The 5842-nt window shown below is 40.6% G+C and overlaps 1 protein-coding gene across 4 annotated transcripts in view; it reads left to right on the forward strand.

Annotated features, from left to right (window-relative positions):
• Positions 1-5842, forward strand: part of LOC101858769 (myocyte-specific enhancer factor 2A) — a 197433-nt gene that overhangs the window by 79060 nt on the left and 112531 nt on the right. The window contains exons 1-2 of one of the 4 annotated variants that reach the window (XM_013080205.2): positions 335-845; positions 1560-1988. The exons of the other annotated variants lie outside the window; for them this stretch is intronic. The gene's annotated coding sequence lies outside the window, so the exon portion shown is untranslated. Of the gene's footprint in view, positions 1-334; positions 846-1559; positions 1989-5842 lie in introns of those variants that run through there. 4 annotated transcript variants of the gene reach the window in all.

Genomic DNA, 5842 nt, shown 5'->3' on the forward strand with positions numbered 1-5842 from the left:
GTGTGCATGCATGTCAATGTGTATGTGTGCTTGGGTGTGTGTGTATGTGTGCGTGTGCATTTCTACCAGTTTGTTTGCTTTAGTGTGTGAATGTGCGTCTGTATGTGCATTTGTGTTTGTGCGCGTTTGTGTGTGCCTGCGTGCGTATGTGTGTGTGTGTGTGTGTGTGTGTGTGTGTATGTGTGTGCGTATGTGTGTGTGTGTGTGTGTGTGTGCGTGTGTGAGTGTGAGTGCGTGTGCGCGCGCCCGTGTTACAACCCGAACAGATAGATACGTGCATAGTGCATAGGCCTATGTAACAGTCGCGTGTGGTGAGTGTTCCGTCGTGTGTTCCTTGCGTGGGCAGCAGTACTGTTATAGTTGTAGGCCTATAGGCCTTGCACTGACGAGAGCGCTGGTTCACTCGAGGCTGCCCGAACCCTTCAGATACTGCACGTCAGCGAGCGGACACGCAGGCCTGTGATGATGACTGACGCCTGTATTTGACTCTCAGCAGCACTTATCCCTACCAGAAACGTTTTTTTCCCTATCCTCACTCTATCTATCTATCTATCGCTCGCGCTCTCTCTCTCTCTCTCTACGTCCGTCGTCCGTTCTTTCTGAGTGTGTGACCAAAAGCCTTGTGTTGCTTCCGTCACAGCCGCCTCTCGTGTGACACAAGTCGAGACAGAGGACACAGGAAGGGTGGAGAGTTTTCGGGACATACACACACACGCATACACACAGACGACGGACACGTATTTGGAAAACCGCAAGTGTTTGCACGGACTGCCGCTATCACCTAACTGAAAACTTTCTTGTTTTACCTCAAGCGACATTGGTGACGGAGTTATTTCTTCTGTTTTGTAAGTTCATCTCTTAAGTTGTATCAGCCGGACTTAGCCTGCGGTTCGTGATGTGCTGCTGTGAACGTAATATCGTGCATTTGTAAGGTGAGGTGGGCAGATATTCCGTTTTTGTGTGAAATCTTTAAGACAATATATTTTTCCCGAGCACTGACTGTTGGTGATTATTGTGCGCATTCTAACATACGTTTGTCAAGATTTCCTTGTTTTTATTTGAATTTAGTTTTTTATTTCTATTTTTATTTTTTTGTAATAATTTCTTTTGTTTTCACTGTTTTCTGAAGTATTATTTTATTTCATTTTTTGTATTAATTTATTTATTTTTCGGGGGTGAGTTAGGATTAATATCTAACTCCACTCGAAGAACCTTAAATGACTTGGACAGGGAGGATGGGGGGGGGGGGGGGGGGGGGGGGGCGGGGCTTTCATATGCGGAAAACTTTAAAACAACGTGCATTGAATACTTTTAATGTTTTTGTGCATGTAGATCTTGAATCAGCAACAGTTGAGAAGACGTTGCTGGAGAAGCTGCATATGTATTTATTTTTTAGATTTCTCTTAATGTTTTTAGGGAACATAATGTAAGGAACGTAGTTCACATAATAATTGAAATACACTGTTCATTCATATCAGTATCACATCCCAAACCGTGTGCCCGGGGGAAGTGAGCAGCTGCTAATTTCGTATAAATAATTTCTAATTACATTTTTCCAGGTGTGACACTAATTTACAGCACAGACTACTATAGTTATTTACGTGGAGGGTATTCCGATTTAGTACTCTGTCGTAGTGAGTAAATTGAGTCTGACTGGTGGTGAATATTGGTCGGTGTGAAAATCGGTGAGTCCGTGCAGATTGTAAGCTCTCTCCAGAACTTTACACACAGCCAGTGCTTATTTTTTAATTCCTGATTCTGGAAGCGGTACTCAGCTGGCGACGTGCATCGTTGTTAGGAAAAGTAGATCTCAGATTAACTTGAAAGGACTTGAGTTCTGTTGAAGACAATTATATTTAAGTGGAGTCGTTGGATAGGTAATTGACTGTTGTGTTGGTCGACTTCCAGGCCATGTTCATCTGCAGCTGTTTGCCTCGGAATACACTGGTGCAGCTTGCATCTTTTCCGGCGATATTCTAGCGTTTGGGGTGAGTAGGATTCGTGATTTTATTTTCTCTTGTATAGGTATCTGTCGGGTTTGATTTGTTCTTCGATGTGGCGCAATTGTAGTGGATTCTCCGAGTTTGGCGCGCGCGCTGTGTGTGTGTGTGTGTGTGTGTGTGTGTGTGTGTGTGTGTGTGTGTGTGTATCTGTGTGGGTGTTTGTGTTGGTGTTTGTATGTTTCTTGTGTTAGTTTGGCTTGCTCCTTCTTTCCTACCATCTTTCGGCATTACCCCTCCTCTTTCTTTTCTCTGTATGTGACAGTCTAATAATACCTCTCTTCTTGGGAACGTGTATGATTTGATTGTGTTCTAAGTGCCGTAAACCTTTTTCTAAAACAAAAACTGTTTAGTTTGCTTTGTTCCATGTTCTTGTAAAAAAATGTGCTTGGGAAAAGTTCCACGTGTTTTTTGTTGGAATGACTGAACTGGCAATGAGGTTAATAATCCCTCACCTTTATGTGTCGGGTAATTCCTTAACATATGTTTTAGTTTGATATTTATTTTAGCGGGAAATAATTTCACTGTGTTTGGTGTTTTTCAAAGTCTTCCATGCTCAGAGAAATTTCCGAGGTGGCCCCCACTTTCCCAATGTTTATAGGAGCCATTTGTTTTCACAAATAAGTATTCGTTTTTTTGTTTTTTTTCCAGAGCAGTATGTTTTGACTTGGTGGGAATCTGCGAGAAGCCTGATGTTATTTTAGGTTACTGATTATATATTCTATACCTGCACCTGCTATCTGATCATGACTCTTTGGACGCTAAATTGAGCTCAGCTTGGTACATGTAAGTTCTAACGTCCACCGTGTCGCCATGACTCTATCTCGCAGGTTTTTAGAATCCCAACTAATTTTCCTCACCACCACTGCTCTTCCACTTCTATACTTTACCCCCTCCCCCTTGATACAAAACAAATAAATCAAAACAAACACAGAAAAAACACCATCGTGAAAGAAACATGGAAAATAAACATAACAGAGATTCTCCTTTTTCGTTTCCAGACATTTACATTTCATGGCCTTTTGAAGCTATGTTTTTCATCTTTTACTTTTACTGTGACTTACTGTATTTTTGCAAGCAATGGTATGAAAGTTATGTGTTTCTTCGTAATTTGTAATGTGCCGGCTTCTGCAGATCGCAGAAGTAGACACTGTTCAATAGTTTTGTTGCTGGATTATTTACATTTCATGGTAGTTTATATTTATTCAGACCAGAATTCCAAACCCATTTCACTTCAGGCGATATCTCATCCGCTCAGACCTGCAGTGACCTTTCGTTGGTTATCTCTGTCACATCAGTAAACGTGGACTCTGGGGGTGTGGTTATTTTCAGAAACAAGGAGGTTCAGCAAAGGTTTTTTTGTAGATCCCGAATTTGACTATGGTATTCATTGTTGTTCCTGCCACTGGATGTCTTCGTGGTGTGATCATTGTGGGGGATGGACAGAGGTCACGTCATACCCGCTCTGTTCAAGAAGCCCCGTGCGTCATGAAGTAATTATTCCAGGACGACCTGAGAAACAGAATTTTCTTTTGTCCCTTTTTGTGATGGAGGAAGTACAGAAGTAATTGTTAGTTCCCTTTTAGACGATCGGATGTAAACAAGCGGGAAAAGCTTATGGCCGAGATATATATATGACTTTGTGGGACTGACTTGAAAAGGGCGACACACATTTTGCTACCATAGAATTACAAAATTTTATCTACTCAGTACTTCGGTTTGAGACTTTTGGCGTACAACATTTTGAGTTTCACAACATGTCAAGCTTTTTCGAAAGCGATTCTATGAATGTCTTGATAAGGACTCCGAATCATCTTACAATTTTGATAGAGCAGATAGAACATTTGGGTTCTGACCTCATGGTTTTATAGTAACTAAGAACGGTAAAAAAAATGTCAGATAAAACTTTGTAATTGTGGTCATTTGTTAAAATAGTATTATGTCGGCAACCGGTGTAGATTATTTGATATTGGCGAGAAGAAACCAGTGACTTGTTTGTTTCTAATTAAAGAATAAAATCTGAGATAAATCAGTATTTGGCCTTATGAGGGATGGAAAAGGTTTGCAAAGTTTCGTTTGACCTTTTAAAAGTGTTTTAATAGTGATTTGAGCATGAAGATAACGGGAACTGGCACAGTATTAAATTATGCCCCTTCTTCGAGGCAGCTATGTATTTGTTGTTGTTGTTTTTTGGGGTGGGGGGGGGGGGGGTGGGGGGTGAAAAGTATTAAAATAACACAGTAAGAACGACTGATATTCCTTTCACTGATCATGATTGTGCAGAGCCCCCAGTTTGATTTGATGGTTAGTCTGTCTGACTGTGCTGATTTACAGATACATGGACTTTTCCAACGATTGTGAAACACAGCTTTGTCTGGCACCTTTTTATTGAAATTGAACATTAGACACCTGCAGGTGTTTGTGGAGCGTCTTTGGTAATTTCTCCTTCTTCACTAATTCTTTGCCATTTGTCTGACTCTATTACTCTTTCAAGTTTGTTATCTCTAAGACTTGAGATTATCATCCGAGTTCCGAAAATTTAAGTCTGATTTGTTTGTTTTGCTTTGTTCTGTTTTGTCTTTGTTTTTGTTTGTTGTTGTTGTTGTTGTTGTTGTTGTTTTGTAAGTGTTTTACGGCGTTCGCAACTTCATGTGGTCATACGAGCGCGGGGAACACATTAAACATTTTCCATTTGGTAGGGATTAATTTTGGATTATGCCTGGGTGGCGTCCGAAGCCTACTCTTATCAATTCTAATACCACCAAGGAATCTAAAACGTGCTCAACGTGCAAATGAGACCTTTGAGAATTGTTTCACCCTCATCCGAAGATCGATGATGTGGCTGAAAGATAGCAATAAGAAGGATCTAGGAGTAGCTGTAGAACGAGTCAGGAGCCCAGAGGAAGGGGGGAGGGGGAGAGATGAAAGTAGACGACAGAGCATTATAAAGGGCAGGAAAGGAGTTGAAAGGAGAAATATTTATAGAGAAGAAAATATTCCGTCGCTGTCAAGTTTTGAACCCTGGACCTATTGAATGAGCCGGCGAAAACAAGCAATTATGAGTCTTTTACTCATACTTCATATAGAATACTTGTAGTAATTATACGTTTGTGTAGTTTTACTTTCAGTAGTTTGCCTAACGTTGACTGAGTACAATAATTCATGCGGGGGCGAACAAATTACCGGTTGACCCGATAGCCCTATTTAATGTAGAACTATAATCACCAATGGTTATACGAGTGAAAAGAATGACTGCTGAAAGTAAATGTCACACCTTGTCCCCTCCCCCCATTTTTCCTAAAAATAAGTTCATAGTGTCTCTCGCGTTCTACGTCACTGTGACCCCACAGGGTGTTGAAATCCCAGATGTTTGTATGAGGTCTTGTAAGTTCAGAACAGGGGGCTCAATTGTTCTTTTACAGAACAGGGAGGGGAAATCCCAGATGTATGTATGACTATTTTTTAAAAATATATAATATCAAGTAAATTCCGAATTGAGGGTTCACGTGTTCTTTTACCGAAGTGCATGGAAATGGCCAGAAACGTCATTAAAAATCCTGACAATTAAATGCAAAGATGGTTACTCAAGCCGTAAATGATACGGTTTGGTCACAAGTTTGCTTTATACACTTATTTTAGTTAGCGGTGACACGGTTACGCTTTGTTTTTGTTAAAAGCGCATTCCTTATTTGCATGCAGTTTTTGCAGGATACCAAAGGCTGGGTTATTTGCTTGCAAAAGATCACTGCAACTAAAACCTTCTTCTTCTTCTTCTTCTTCTTCTTCTTCTTCTTCTTCTTCTTCTTCTTCTTCTTCTTCTTCTTCTTCTTCTTCTTCTTCTT

Source organism: Aplysia californica, unplaced genomic scaffold (assembly GCF_000002075.1).
Source record: "Aplysia californica isolate F4 #8 unplaced genomic scaffold, AplCal3.0 scaffold00078, whole genome shotgun sequence".
NCBI classification, from domain to species: Eukaryota; Metazoa; Mollusca; class Gastropoda; order Aplysiida; family Aplysiidae; genus Aplysia; species Aplysia californica.